This window comes from Pinus tabuliformis, chromosome 5_2 (genome assembly GCF_031772625.1).
Source record: "Pinus tabuliformis cultivar Carrire ecotype Pingquan chromosome 5_2, CPIR1, whole genome shotgun sequence".
In the NCBI taxonomy this organism is placed as follows: domain Eukaryota; kingdom Viridiplantae; phylum Streptophyta; class Pinopsida; order Pinales; family Pinaceae; genus Pinus; species Pinus tabuliformis.
Window position 1 is genome coordinate 621,940,652 of NC_142306.1, and position 15,970 is coordinate 621,956,621.

General features: G+C 34.6%; 1 pseudogene; it reads left to right on the forward strand.

Annotated features, from left to right (window-relative positions):
- Positions 1-5,385: 5,385 nt before the first annotated feature.
- Positions 5,386-6,391, forward strand: LOC149160579 (uncharacterized; annotated as a pseudogene).
- The last annotated feature ends 9,579 nt before the right edge of the window (positions 6,392-15,970 follow it).

Sequence of the window (15,970 nt, forward strand, 5' to 3'; positions counted from 1 at the left end):
ATAATATTGTGAGGAAAGTTTAGGACAAGAGAAATGATTGTGAGGGAAAATGATGGAAGAGGTAATGAAGAAGAGTATGAGTTGAAAAAGTGAAATATAGTTGGTTGAGTGTATTAATAAAATGATGTGTTGTTTTGGTAAGAAGATAACATTGTGTAGTTGAGGATATATTTAATTGTGTAAGAGTTGAGGATATAGTGTGTAGAGGATATTAAATAATGTTTTTAAGAATGTATAAAGGATGATAAGAGAATAATATGTATATAATAATGTGATGATGAGTGAATAGATTGGTGTGATAAGGATAGAGTATTGGAGAAGATAATGTGGGATGAAACTAAATAATAGGATGTTGAAGAGGCATGAGAAAACAGAAGGGGAATTGAACAATCAATGAGGTATCTAAAGAAATGGATGAAAAATTGAAGAGTTGGAACAAATGTTAAGGAGTCAAACTATGAGCATAAATAGGGTTTATAGTTTGGTTAGCTTAGATCAGGTTAGGTTAGGTATGAATCTAACATAACTTCACTTGTGATACATGTTGCTTTGAGGACTTATAAGTAATATACAAGATCATCATCCAAACTTAGGCATGAAAACTCCTAATTTTTTTTTTTCATTCAACCACAAATCCCATTTGTTTATTGTTGGACCATATCTTGACTGAGAAAAAAATAAATAAATAAATAAATAAAATAATTAATTAATTAATTAATTAAAAATTTAAAAAATTATGTTTATAGCAAGGCATAATGTTTAGTGTTTAGTTTCAAGTGGATGTGATTTCACCCAAAAAAAAAAAATTATGTTTATAGCAAGGCACAATGTTTAGTGTTTAGTTTTAAGGATGACAAGTCGATGTGATTTCACCCATATCTATGTGCATATTTCTTATTAATACACGAGTACATCATTACTCTAACTTACATTCTTGGTTCTACATATGAATGAAGATACTTTTGTAATCATCGCTATTGTATGAGTCTCTTGTGTCAATTATAATTTCACAAAAGCTATTCGAGGATTGTGACACCATGCCATGACTATATCACATAAGTGCCCTTAAGAATAATAAATTTATTAACAAAAATTTGGGTCACCATCCCCATGACTATGTCAACCAAGTGAAATAAAAATAATAAATATATTGGCATAATTCAATGACATGTGCATTTGACATTAGTTAGGTCAACGGCATGTAAATAAGGGTAGGGTACTACTTAAACCTTGTCATCATAAACCATGGTTTTGGGAAATTGGTTTTCTTGTCCAATTATCATTTTGATGCATTTTCTATCTACCATTCAACTATTTCTGTTATTTTGTAATGCCAAAGTCCATCATATTTCCCTCTTTTCTCTTCCTTCATAGGTTCCAACACCCACCCCCAATAACACCTAAGTCATCATTTTTTTTAATACCTTACACAAACTCATGTTGTGACAATGCCTACCTTGTCACTTGCATCTACTCCTCATTTGACTTCCCCTAGCATTTCTCATTCTCCATTGACTTATACCTTTTTATAAAGATGCTATCTTACAAAAATCAACCTCCTCTCCCACAATTGAAGACCCAACAACCACTTTTCCATCGAGTGCCAACAACAGAGTCATCTACATTACTAGTGTGGAGAAGATCACTATTTTTCTACACAACTTGGTTGCAGGAATCACCTTTCGTCTTTAATATACATCAGATAATATGGTATACATCCTCCTTATTAGTTGGTATTTGGTGAATTTCTTTGCTCTATGTGAAGGAGGAAATGAAGTTTTATTCTTCGTAGAAGTACAATTATGAAATTTACAAATTTCATTCAAGGCAACTTGACTCTAGAGCTTGAAATAATAACTACGGCATTATTGCTTATGTAAGTGATTGATCCAGATCTTGGGGGCTAATATCTATGAGTCATGCATGCTGAGAGAGGAGGAGAGAAAAGATATATATCTTCCATAAAAATTCAAGAATTGGATACATCACAAAAATATGAAGAGAGAGAAAGAATTGGAGAAGAAGAAGAATTCCTTTAAGAATAACTATTAATACATGCAATGATGCCAATTTTGGGACCTCTCCTTCTTGACCTTCACTCTCTTCCTAATTCCTTCTTATAAGATGTCTTGTTGATGAATTCAAATTTGGTTAGGTTTGAATCCATCAGTTACATACTAATTAAGTTCCCTTTTACATAAAAATATGAATTTATGATTTATGCATTTGAACTTACATTATAAGCCCCCCTAAGATTCAGATCAATGATCAACCTTTTAATCATCACCAATCCCAACCCAAACCCAATATATTCTCATTCCAAATGTGTTCCTTTTCTTAGTTTTTGGATCCTTCTATGAATCAATTCCATAATGTAGCAATGAACACCCTAGATCTTGCCCACACCCATTTTTCCATAGTTCTAAACCTCACATGTGACCCACAAGCTTCTTATTATTTATTCCTTCATGATATTTTACTGGATAAATGCAATAAACTAGTAAAAGTGTGTGAAGCAACAATATCTTGTGAATACCACATTCTTTACCTCACGTAGGGTGCCCAACTGTGGGAATCGTACCATAGTCTCAAAATGAATGCATGGGGTTTAATTAGGGGTGGCACTACAACCCCTAGTTGGAAGGTTGCATGCATAAAGGGACTTACGCATTTGGGGGTGTTTGAGGTTGGATCATGGGAGGTTTTAGGCATTATGGAGGTTGATGAATGGGAGATCTGGGAAGGACATTTAATCCTACATCTCACCTTCAAGCTAGTTTCAAGCATAGTTATGAGGAAAGCTATGTCATTTTGTGGGAAATTATAATACAAGGTTGTTGAGGAGAACAAGAATTTGGGTTGATGATATATATTGGTATATGGATCGTCGACTTCATGAGTATTTCAATTTGTTGTTTATTTTTCCTTTAGCTTACAGTCTATTAAGTGTTAATTCTCTCCATTTTTACTAGTTCTTTTGTTGGTTTTTCTTTTATTATGGTTCCTGGATGTCTTTGAGTGTTGGATCGCTAGCTCGATGCAGAGCTCTAGGAAACAATGCCCCTAGTCTTTGGCTTAATCATGGCTCTCAGTTAGAAGGTAGGAATTCTTAGGCTCACTTTCTTTGGCGTAAGGACTACATCGAGATTGCCTTTGAGATTCAACTTGGTGGTAATTTCTGTATTCACTAGCCTATTCTTTTATAAAACTCTTAGTTATTATCCTCTGCAGGTGGATCTATTTTACTAGACTCTAGTTCTTCTTCCCTTCTCTAAGCTTTCTAGTGATATTAGGCTAGTTTTCTTGGTTTCCTTCTAAACCCGTGCCCTCAACTCAATATTTTGTTAGGCTCTAGCTCTACCCAATAATTTTGTGATAGTTTAGAGGGGGGTCTATTAGTTTGGAGAATTCAAATTGGTAAAAATTTTCCGTGTTGGGCTAGTAATTTTCGTGGATTTCCCCTGCTTTTGTTTGGTTCTCTCCCATGGGTTCTAGTTTTTGGCACATTCCCTTAAATTATGGCTTTTGAATCTTCCTCCATCATTTTCCCCTTTTCATGGCATGTCGAAGAGTCTCCTCTAGTCATAGAGGAGGTAAAAGAGATAGAGTCACCCCTCCTGTCTAACCTAAAACTCATAAGCCCTTGTCTTCTTAGCCTCAAGCTCCAGCTATTGTTAATTATTTTATGGATAGATTTATGGAGGTTAAATTCGAAGAATTTTGTAGAAAAATATTTGAGGAGGAGGAGGAGGTTTGACATAGTTGCAGATTAATCCCAAATCATCAAGACAACAAGGACACAAGGAATTGGTTCCCAGAGATTGGTAGTTCCACTCAAGCTCATTAGATTTCATATATGCAAATACTTAATATGTATTGACACATTAAAACTCTTTGGGAAGGGTTGATAGATCATTTAGACATACATCAAGCAATATTGGTGTGTATTGCAAAGATGATGAACAAAGTGGAAAGGTTGGGAAAAAAGGTTCTTGTGCTAGCAAAAAAGCTAGTAAGCCTTGCCTTCACCTCCTCTAACGAAGACAATGAACCTTCTCCACAAATACAAGTGGATTCTCCCTCAAGCTAACATGATCAGGTGAGCTAGGTTTTATGTTATGGTCATTTATTATGGCATCGTTAAAGCTACGACTATCAATTTTTGGCATAAAATTTGTATCAATTTTCTGTATAGTCTAAATTTTAGACTTATAGCTTTTGCAATATGTAATGTCAAGATTTTGAACCTCCGTTATTGGTTTGATTTCTCTAGCAGTAGACTAGTAGCCCATAGAAAACTGCTATATACCTCTTTTTGAATGCAATATAAAGTGACAATTTTGAAAATAATATAAAAATACTAACCTTACAAAAAATATATATATAACACCTTTTTTTTCGTCGATCACTTTCACATTTAGATCTTCTTAAAACAATTCAAGTTCAAGATCAATATCAACAAAATTAATTAAGAGGTTCACTCATAAGTACATCACCCAAGGTCCTAAAACACACTTTGAGATTTATGTTTGCTTTCTAAAAAGTATGTTATTTTTATTAGTAAGAAATATTTTTCTAATAAGCTTTCATAATCTCTTAAAACATACTTTTACATTACTTCTCTAAAAGAATGGTATTTTTGTTAATAATTTTTTATTTTATTTTTTATTTTATTATTATTATTATTATTTTTTATCTCATTTAAGATTGACTTTTCTCATCTATCCAGGATTGAGAATCTCATTTGGAAAAATCATGGTCAAGTCTCTCCAAGAGACCCCTCAGCTGTCTCAACTTTCAGTTAACCGACTATGGTCTGTCTTATATCTCTTTTTTGGGGCATGTCTCAGCTTGTTTATTTAATTCTAGATGTCTATCATCAACCAAGTTGTGCTAGATATAATTTTGCAGCTTATATTTTCTGTTATGTAGTTTATTTTAACTAAAAAAAATTTAATATGTTGTTGATTTAGTTTCCCTAACAACAAATAAACTATGATGTACTTTGACCTCTAATTTATCAATGTAATATTTATTAAAAAAATGACTTTTTTAACCATAAATTTAATAAAAAATTACCAAATATTTTACATGATTATTGCTCTAACGTGATTCATATTTTATATATGGTAAAACAATATGATAAAGGTTGTACTAATTATGATTCCAATTCCTTGAAAAATCAATCAAAATTCTATGTGTTGTGATGATAAATTTTGTTAGAATATTCCTAATTTATTTACTGTCTTTTTGAAGGCATCTTTGCCTTGCTTTATTAAAATCTTCACCGACGTGTCTGAGAGTTGTCCATCACATTTCAATGCAAAATAATATCGTGTGAAAATTAATAAATAATTTGCGAACATGGCCTCTGACATATATGACCATTGGGAACCATGAGGGCCGACCACAAATCCGAACTCAAGCAACCCTAATGAATTGTTTTGACCAACCGACATTACTTGGCGTCGCCGGTCAGCAAGGAAAGGGCGACGACTTTTGATAAGCAATGTGGCTCTGCTACTCCTACATTTCTGATATTTCAAAGAGCTTGGAAGCCTATCAAGGTCTGAGCAGTCTGTGACTCTGTAATATTCTCTCTGCGCTGCAAGTTTTAGCTTGTGGGTGGAATTATATTCTTACATGGTCAATCCCCATGAAGTTGAAATCGATGGCAGAAAACTGGTTGTGTATGACCATGATGACTTATCTGAGCCTGGAACAGGGAAAGCCTACACAGGGTCATGGGCATGGAGTAGCTCCTTTGTTTTGGGCCACTGGATAGGCTCCTGTACTGGTCTGTCATTGAAGGGCAAGAAGTAGTGGAGTTGGGTGCTGGGACTGGGATTCCAGGGTTGGTTGCAGCGGCCATGGGAGCAGATGTTGTGCTAACAGACATCCAGGCCCTTATCCCAGGTTTGCAGAGGAATATTGATGAAAATGAGCTGGGGGAGAAGGCCAAGGCCATGGCTTTGGTGTGGGGATATGGGTGCTCTGGGCTTGATCCTCCTGTGGACTTTATTCTCATGTCTGATGTCCTTTATGATGTGGAATCCATGCCTGATCTGTGTCACACTCTGAGGGAGCTGTGTAATGGAGATACCAAGATTCTGATTGCCTGTGAGCTCAGGCTTGTGGCCTCTGACTGCCTGGAGATCATGGGGGAAGAAGGATTTGTGCTGTGTGAGGTTCCTCAGAGCGAGCTGCTTCCTCAGTGGCAGAATCAGGAGTATGCTATCTTCATTGCTACCCTGGGAGAGAAGAAGAAAGAGATACGAGCTGAGTATGGGATTTAGTTTTCTTGTATTTTGGCATAGGAAAAACTGAAAATAAAAATATGTATGTTTGAAAAAGCTATAAATAAAATATTTATATACTTTTATTCTATGTATGATGATGATATATGTTATTTTTTAATTATTTACTGTGAATTTGTAAAAATAAATAATGTTGTTGTTTTTATGTATATTGATGTATTTGGATTATTTAAGTGGTTAATTTTACTTGAAATTTGAAGGGGAATTGTTAGTTATAATGTGTATAATTTAGGGTTTTCAATATTTTTTTAAGAATATTGAAGTTATTTATTATTTAAAATTTTATTTGAATAACAAAAAATGACAATCTTGTTTAAAATAATATTGGGAAGTTTTGAAATATTTTTTTTAGGTTTTGAAGTAAAAAATATTCATTTGACTAATAGATATGCAACAAAACATCAAATAATTGACTTTCGCATCTCAAACTAAGTCATTTTCTTTCCTTCATACAAAAACAAATTTTCTTTGACTTCTGAAATGACAAAAACTAACAACGAAAATTAAAGGATGGTCTCCATGATGTCCGAATCAAATTGGCCCAATCAATCACCAATTTAGTATTGCCCATTACTTGTATCTTTTTTACCTCCTTTTTCCATGCTAGTTCCAAAAGGAACCAAAGGACTTTGAACTTGGCCTTGTTGTTGGAGCCTCTACCTAAAGCATATCTATAATACATAAAAGGAGAGTGGCTAAAATGCAATACAACTCCCACTCCACAATGAGGCGGGGTGGCCTTGATTGACACCCTCGAAAAATCCCCATGGCACATCAAAATCCAATTCAGGCATTTGAGGTGTTGGATTTTTTTTCTTTGGATCTAATTTAAATTCCATAGTGAGTGAAATGATCTTGGAAGCCCAAGATTTAGGAGTAAGTAGGTCTTGAAAAAGGCATAAATTCCAAGCTCCCCATATACAATTTACAAGTATGAAAAGCAAGCCTTCATAGCATCTGACTGACTTGTCTGATAACCAAAATCTGAAATAATCTACAAGAGCATGACCAACCCAAAATAGCTTTGGGCTTTAATTCCTTCCAAATGGTAGTGATAATCTGAGAAACATAGATGCAGTAAACAAACCGATGCAAAGAAGTTTCCTCTTGGGATTTACATAAAGGGCATCTATTGGGCTCAATCAAACCTCGCTTTAAGAAAACGACCTAGGTAAGAACTTTGGCATTGAGAGCTACCCAAGAGGAAAGTTTTGTTTTGAGTAGAGCACTGGCTTTCCAAATCGACTTCCACCACCATGACTTCTAATCATCATAGTTATCTTCGAACTAGGCTTTGTACCCCAATTTTGCAATGAATGCCCTGTTTGCGAATTCTTTGATAAGCAAAGCGAGTTCGAGGCATTGTTACTTAAATGAATAAAGTTTGATTCCAGTAGGCCAATGAATCGATCTCACTCTGATGTAATATTTATAACATAGCGAAGTGGATGATAAATAATATATTAATCCAATCTAGATCATATTTTTACCATGAAAATCATGAGTTTGTTCTTATTTTTAGAATGTTGTTTAATTCTTGAAGCTTTCAATACTAGAGGGATTATTTTGGTTTTCTAACTTAAGGTTAGTGACCTCCTTACAATGATCTATTTTTCCTTATTCTCTATCTCATTGTATCCCCATAACGTTTTAAAAAAAATTGGTTATAAGTAATCTATTGATGGTGTTGATATTATGCAGGACATTCTCTTTTACTGTCTCCTAATTTACAAGCCAATAAGTAGCAAATTGAGTCTACCATATTTTTAGATTCAAGTGAATTTTACTATGGTTTGGTGATGCTATAAGAAGCCCCCCTCTCTCTATAATAATAATAATCTACTTTTAAGGTAACAATATAGCTAGATGCAAATTTGATGTATGAGACCCCCTTGTTTGTAGGACATGAGACCCTTTGCATGCAACAATTTGACTACTTAGTTTATGGAGTTGTACATACCTAACCCCATTTGGATTTTAGCTCATAACCTCCTAGGAGGAAACACATTTTCTTAATTTTTAGGCCTTCTACCACCCCCCACCCTACCAACATATATATATATATATATATATATATATATATATATATATATATATATATTCAAGGAGAGTCTCATGGGATCCCCTCTCTTTCCTAGAATATCTTGATGGATATTGGCTCAAATGCCAACCAAAATAGCACCTTGTTAAAGCTAACAAAACTTTCTCACTCATGTGTAACTCTATATTGGTAGGGTTGAGGTTCTGTCTTTTGCTTCCTTTCATACAAGCTAGTTGCAACAAAACATTGGTCAATGCTTAATAAGGGCACTTCATGAGCATATATCCTTTGATTTATGTTAGCTCAACCTCAAGGTTCCCTTTTGGATAATGGTTACCCTTTTATGTTGTATTCAATAAACAATAAACCAGAGGGGTATGTGAAGATATGATATGGATTGGATCATTATATTGTTTTTCATTCATCTCGATGCATTCATAATGGAAAAAGTGGAGGAATCAACTCACGACACTGTTTTTATCAGTGGGACCGAGTTTGGCAAAACAGGGTCTAAAACCTTCTGGGAGCATTTTGAGGCATCAAACAACTTTTTTTGGGGTAAAACTTTGCCAATTTGATGCCACGCCTTCTCATGTTATTCTACACACAAAGATCTTTCTAATGGCGCAAGAAACACGTCAATCAAAGTTCGTATGTGAAATTTATGCCACTCTAAAGTTGGCCTTCCTGTTTTCACACCCATAATTCATGAGGATGTTGCATCAACCCCAATTATTCATGGAAAAGGGGATAGCGATGTGATTATGATATAAAAGACTCTAGAAGAGTCTATATTGTAACTCTAGTTAAGAGTTGAGGTGGTCAAACTTAACCATTAGTAGGCTATTAGGCTGTGTTATAATCGGGCCACTAAAGGAAAGACGATCCATTCTTTCGTGTGCATTTGTTCCATAGCTAAGAAAAAATAGCCAAGAAGGATAGCAGGTAGAGCACACACAGAGGATCTGTGCATTGTAGCAGCCCATGGGCCACAAACCATACTTCTTTGTACTCGCAACCATATTTCTAGACAAAGAAAGAGAGTGGAGCAACCTCACCTTCCAGATAGGTTTTTCTCCCGAAAGGGTTTCCTAGGGAAAATCTTGTGTCTTATGTGTGTGTGAGAGATTTTATTTTGTCATTCTCTATTTTTTGCATAAGCTTTATTTGCATGCATGCACTATTTACAGTAAAATCTACAAATTTATAAATCTAAGAAAACTATAATAGTGTAGAATTTCAGATTTTAAATATAATATTATTAGATCTATTGTGATGAACTGTCCAGTGGAATATCCACGACAGTTTACAGATCAAGATATACATGAACACACACATAACCTAAGGGGTTAGCTTAAATGTTTGTCGCCAATGTTATTTGCCATAAAGCTAGTTTCATGTCCTTAGGTACCCAATTTGAATCCTCTTGGGTGAGGTGCACTAGTTTATGTTGATGAGTTTACTAGGGATGCCATCCATGAATGTTGGGAAGTATGCATAGGGTTTCCCTATGAGTCTTTCCTTACAATACAGATAGAGCTAGATGACTTATTTCATCTATTTGTTGCTAATTTTGTTCAACATTTGGCTAGTTTGTGCTTATTGATGCATGGTTTGAATCCCCCTAGGTGAGACACACTATCTATGAGGACTAGTTTATTAGGGATACCATCTACAAATGTGTGTAAGATTCCTTGGATTTCCTATGAGGTTTTCATTGGAAAATAATAGTAGTAATATTATAATTACTATATAGATAATATTATATTTTTTTTGGTCCATGAGAAATATCTTTATTTTCCATATGAAGGATATACATGTTTCAGTCCTTGAGGGACTACTCACATAACAAGGCTCAAAGCCATTACAAGAAATATTAACATGTTATATGCGGGAATTGAATCTAGATGGGGAGGATACAACATTTCTCCCAACCACCTGAGCTAAACCCAATTGATTGATAATATTAGAAGAATATTGTTATCTCTATAGTATTACATATAACCCTTATCTCAATTGGTTAAACTATCTACCCAAGGCATGTTGTCGATGGGGATGCCATAGATCATAGTTTTGAATTTGGTTAAGTCCATCAAGGTTTACTAATGACTAGTATGACAGGTGGTTGAGCCAATCTCCATGTAAATATTCCAAGAAAGAATGTGGGATCCTATGAGCTTTACACATAAGGATTAAAATATAGTATGTGTTTTTTAAGGAAAATATTATAGAATCTCCCTCTCTTTTGTTAAATTTCAAGATCGAGGATATATCAACCATTAGGAATGATAGTGTTTAGTAACCCAAAAGTAATCAAATATATTTGAACATGTCACATATGTTCTTCTCATCAACCACATGGCTTGAGGAGATGGTTCAACTCATTAAGCTAACACATGGAATCCATAGAGAAGAATATGTTCATATATATATATATATTGAGCTAACACATGGAATCCATAAAGAAGAGTATGTTCACATATATATATATATACCAAAAATTATCTCAATTGGTTAAATTGTCTTTCCAAAACATGTTGTTTATCGAAAAATGATATATCACATATCCAAATCTATTTGAGTTCTTTTAAAAGAACTAAACACTATCATACATAATATATAATATATAAAATATTATCGATTAAAAAAAAAAACAAATAAAACTAAAAAATATAATACTTATATATTAAAAAAAAAAAACTTGACTCAAGCATTAAAATTTACTCCCTTATTTCACAGACTACGACCAAACTGAAATACCATCCCTGATTTTGCAGAATACAACCAAATTGAAATACCATCCTTTATTTCACATAATACAACCAAAATAACTCAATACTTCAAAGATACCCATATAAATCTAACTTTCAAAGAAGTGAAATGCCATGCCAATAAAATAAGAAATGGGAAATTTTCAATGTATGGAAGACGAAGCTTGCTGTTAATAGCATCTCAACTCTTCTATATTTTCTTCTTCACCCAGGAAACTTAAAACTCAAAATAATTACTTTATGTGATTCCTATGTAATTTTGATTTAATAAAACAACACTTTCCCATTAATTTAAGTGTTTGTTGACACACAGCTTACCATGAAAAACGGAATAAAATGCTTATTAACTCCCAAAATATTTTGGTTGGAAGTGTAGTTGGTTTTAAATCTCTCAAAAACACCATGCAACCTTCTCCTTTAAGAAGAATTAACTATATAGTTTCTCAATTATCATAAAACACCGTTATTAGTCCTGCCTTTCAAGGACTATAGAGACCAACCTATGGTATTAGTTGATTGCATGACTCTAAAACATGAAAAATACACCATGGTTTGGTTAACGTTAGGGGGAACTATTTTTTTAATATGAAATCAACTTTGGGAGGATGAAAATTTTATCAAACCATCCCATGACTGCTCTTGGGGTGGTGGCAAAAGGTAACCTGAAAAATTGTGTAAAAAAAAAGTTTCGTATTCCATTTCTGGATGGTCTTGCTTTGAGTCATTCTGGGAGATGGTAATTTTATTGACATTCAATTGTAGTTTATTTATCTGCCAAGAGGTTTCTTTTATTGAGCTTCTTTATCTTCGTGACTTTTGTGTTCGACATTTTATCTCGGGTTTCATTTGTTTTGTATGGAAGCATGTAGGTGTAAATTTGCATGGGTGTTGTTGGTTGGTATTTATTGGGATACATGTGATTCTTTGGTTCTATGTTGTCTAGTTGGTAGAGAGTTATTGGTGTGGATGGGTGGGGCCTGTTCATGCATGTTGATTATGTTTGCATGCTAAGATTTTGCAAGGAGGGTTGTGGCCTTTTTCTTTCTTTTAGTCTTATTGTCATGGATTTTATGTGTTGGTTTGGGGGGTATTTTTGTCTTATATTTCTTTTGTCTTTTGTGGAGAGTTGTTGGGTTAGATGGATGGTGTCTGTTATTGCATTTTGATTTGTCTATTTTTAATCATTTTTCATTAAAGGTTTGTCGTATTTGCATTCTTTTGTTTTTTCTTCTTTTCATGTTGTTGATTTTTGTGTTGGTGATTGGGTTGTTGGAAGTTGGGGTCTTAGTTATATGTTTTGGTATGAGATGCTATGGGTGAGGGTGGCATTGTGGTGATTAATTTTTATTTTCATTTTGGTGTATCAATCTTAGAGTAGATGGGTGATATCTCATTGTGGTAATTAATTTCTATTTTTATTAGGGTATACCAATTTTAGAGTTCTACTCTATATCTTAGATTTGGACATGGGCAATATGGAGCTAGCAATTTAAATAAAGTGGCAGTAGTGGGTTGGGAGTATGTGAAGTAGGATATTTGTTGTTGTATTGTTCATTATCAAGGAGTTTATTTGTTTGTATTTCCTTGAGGCTTACATGTTGTAGTCCCCTATGGTGTTGTGTGTTTGGTTACATTTGGAGCTAGGTGGACGGAGCTCCACTCAACCACATGGTTGTTCATGGAATTCACCCTTGGCATTCGATGGGCTCAATATTGAACATAGACTTGTCGCTAGAATTTTAATTATTGTCTGTGAATTGTGTATTCATTCTTGTGTGTTCGTTCTTGTGTCATTGGACTTATAAGATGTGGTGGAAGTAAGTCTTATAATCTCCATTTTTTCAAATTTGAGGGGAATAACCTTTGCCTTTTACATTTTTTTTGTCACGATAGCAATTAATATTTGTATTAGAAAAATGGTGATGACCACAATAATTAATATTTGTATTAAAAAATGGTTGTGATTGAACCAAACTGCCTTGTAATACAAACTAAGTAAAAGGTTGTTGCAATCCATAAGTAAATTGAAAAAGGTCCTTACAAAAGATCCTAAAGTTGTCTACCCAAAGTATATACCAACTAGCACAACAAATATACTACTTAACACAATGTCTTGTTATCAAAACAACCCCACAAAAAATTTAAATAGAAAATAACTTTAAAACTTGGCATATGAAGGGAATCTTCTAGCACCTATATTTTCTTCTTGTTTGACTTTCAAGGATTTTGACTTCCGTAACTATAAGAACATATATATAACATCTCATTAGAGACAAACTTGGATATTATGTTCCTCCATGGACAATACCGATACATTTATCTATAGCACATAATAACATCATTCATTATTCACAATGTGGCAAATGTATAAGTCAATATACTTATCTGATTGGCCTAGATGACTGACAACAGAGGGAGGGAATTCAACTCTCCACCCAACCATAGGCCAACTGCATTGCAAACATTCTCGCAGTTGACCACCCCTAAGCGAAATTTAGAGTCTTAGGAGTTAAGTGCTCAAGGGAAATCACACCAATCTTCAATTGCAGGTAGTCAAGGGAAAGAGTCCATTGTCCAAGTGGTTTATCAACTATCTCCAATAGTACACACCATAGTGACCCTTCAACCAATATAAAATAAAACACAGGGATTCACCCTAAGGCTTAGTGAAGCTCTACTAAGTCCATAAGTATACTCTCATTGTGAGGGCAATTTATCAACTAGTTTTTCAAGGCAAGCACTACAAGAGTCTAGAGATCACTATCTAGGTGTTTTATCATCCCATTCAACAAACTCTAAGTGGTTTAATAGCCCCAAGGCAAGAACTTATAGGTTTATTAGTTGAGACTTCAAGCACCTAAGTGTCTCAGCCTACCAAGTGGTTCATCATCCTTCCAACAAGCACCCTACTTGTCCCTTTGACCATTCACAAAACTCTAGAGGTTTATCAGTCCTAAGGAAAGCGCATGGAGTTTTGTCACCCGACACAAAAATCATTGGGAGTAGTTTATCTGCCAATCCTTCGATGGCCACTTTGCACTGATGCATAACCAAGAACCACAAATCACAAGGAGCGTTGTTCCCAATTCACACAATGAAGTTCATTTTCACGTTGTTCTCTCTTTTCTTTTCTTTTTCTCTGATGCTCTCGCTCTTGTTCTTTTGTGATCTCCTTCTTTTTCCTCTCTACCTCCTTCTTCTTAGTTCTTCCTTATTTTCCTAATTCCTCCCTATCTACCACATCCTATCCTTCCCCTTGCATGTTAACAACACAAAACGTTTCACGAGACAAGGACTGTATGGGATCTTCCTTGGCTCAGGAAGTCCATACACAATTCAATTCTTGCACCAACAAGGCATTAATTCTTCAAGGAAATAGATAGATAAAGTAATGTAGTGGCTTACATTGAGCACAACAACTCCTCCTCCTCGAGCTCTAAATCTATGTCCACTCCTTAATCCAATGATTATGTATATTTGTACATAAATTTACATGAACTATTCATACAATAATAATTGCATGATGGTGACAAAACGGTTGTTATAGAACCCACCCCATTGGAGGAACATTATCCTCAATGTTCTATACTCAAACAATTTTTCTACAAGAAGCCTTATATATAAAAACCATTGTTTTTGCATTTATTAACATAGTAAACAAAAATGGGGATCATACCCTCATTTGATCAACCATTTCCCAAGTGGCTTCATCTAGTCCAAAGTGCCTCCACTGCACCTTGACCCATTCTTTTCATAGATGTTATCATTTTTTGATAACCAAGATGACTCGAATAAGGTATTTTATGAAACTCATCAGAGATGAGCTTCTTTAAGTCACCAATGCAAGGTTTATACCATATACCTTTGAACTTCAACATGCCATCTTCCGTGACCAAGTGATTCTCACTCAATGATATTTTTGGATCTTGCTGCAAGAATTCCTTCACTCGCTAGTAATGCTCATCTTGATGCATTGCCTACTTGATCCTTTCCTTAAAATCAACATCACAAGTCCTGATCTTCCACATGAGCCACTTGTAACCTCCTACTAAGTGCATCTGCTACTTTGTTTTCCTTGCCTTGGATATATTTTATGTCAACATCAAATTCACTAATCAAGGCTAGCCACCTTGCCTATATTGCATTTAGTTTGGGTTGGTCAAATAAATACCTCAACCCTCCATGATCCGACATTAAGGCAAACCTCCTTCCCAAGAGACAATGCCTCCACATTTTCATTGCATGCAATATTGTTGCTAGTTCCAAGTCATGAGTGACAATTTCTCTCATGATCATTCAACTTCCTCAATTCATAATAGACCACATGTCCCGCTTTCATTAAGACCCCACCGAGCCCCTCTTTACAGGAATCAATTCAAAGCACAAAATCATTTTCCAGGTTTGTTATTCTCAATATTGGTGCATATGTTAGTAGATGTTTTAATTTCTCAAAACTTGTTGTGCATTTTGCTATCTAGTGAAATTTAACTCCTTTATTCTATAATGTTGTGATTGGGTGTCCAACCTATGACAAATTATGAATGAATATCCTATAATACCCAACCAATACCATGAAGGATTTTACTTCTGTCACATTTTGAGGAGTATGCTATTCCATGAAGGCTTGATCCTCTGAGGATTTACTGCCACTTCTTCTTTGGAAACTGTACGTCCCAAGTATTGAACTTGTAATTGGAAGAAATCACACTTGCTGAGTTTGGCATAGATCTTGTGCTCTCTCAGTAGTTTCAACTCTGTGGCCAAGTGTTTTTCATGTTCCTTCATGGTTCTAGAATAATCCAAATATGTCATCTACAAAGACTAGCACAAACTTGTCTAAA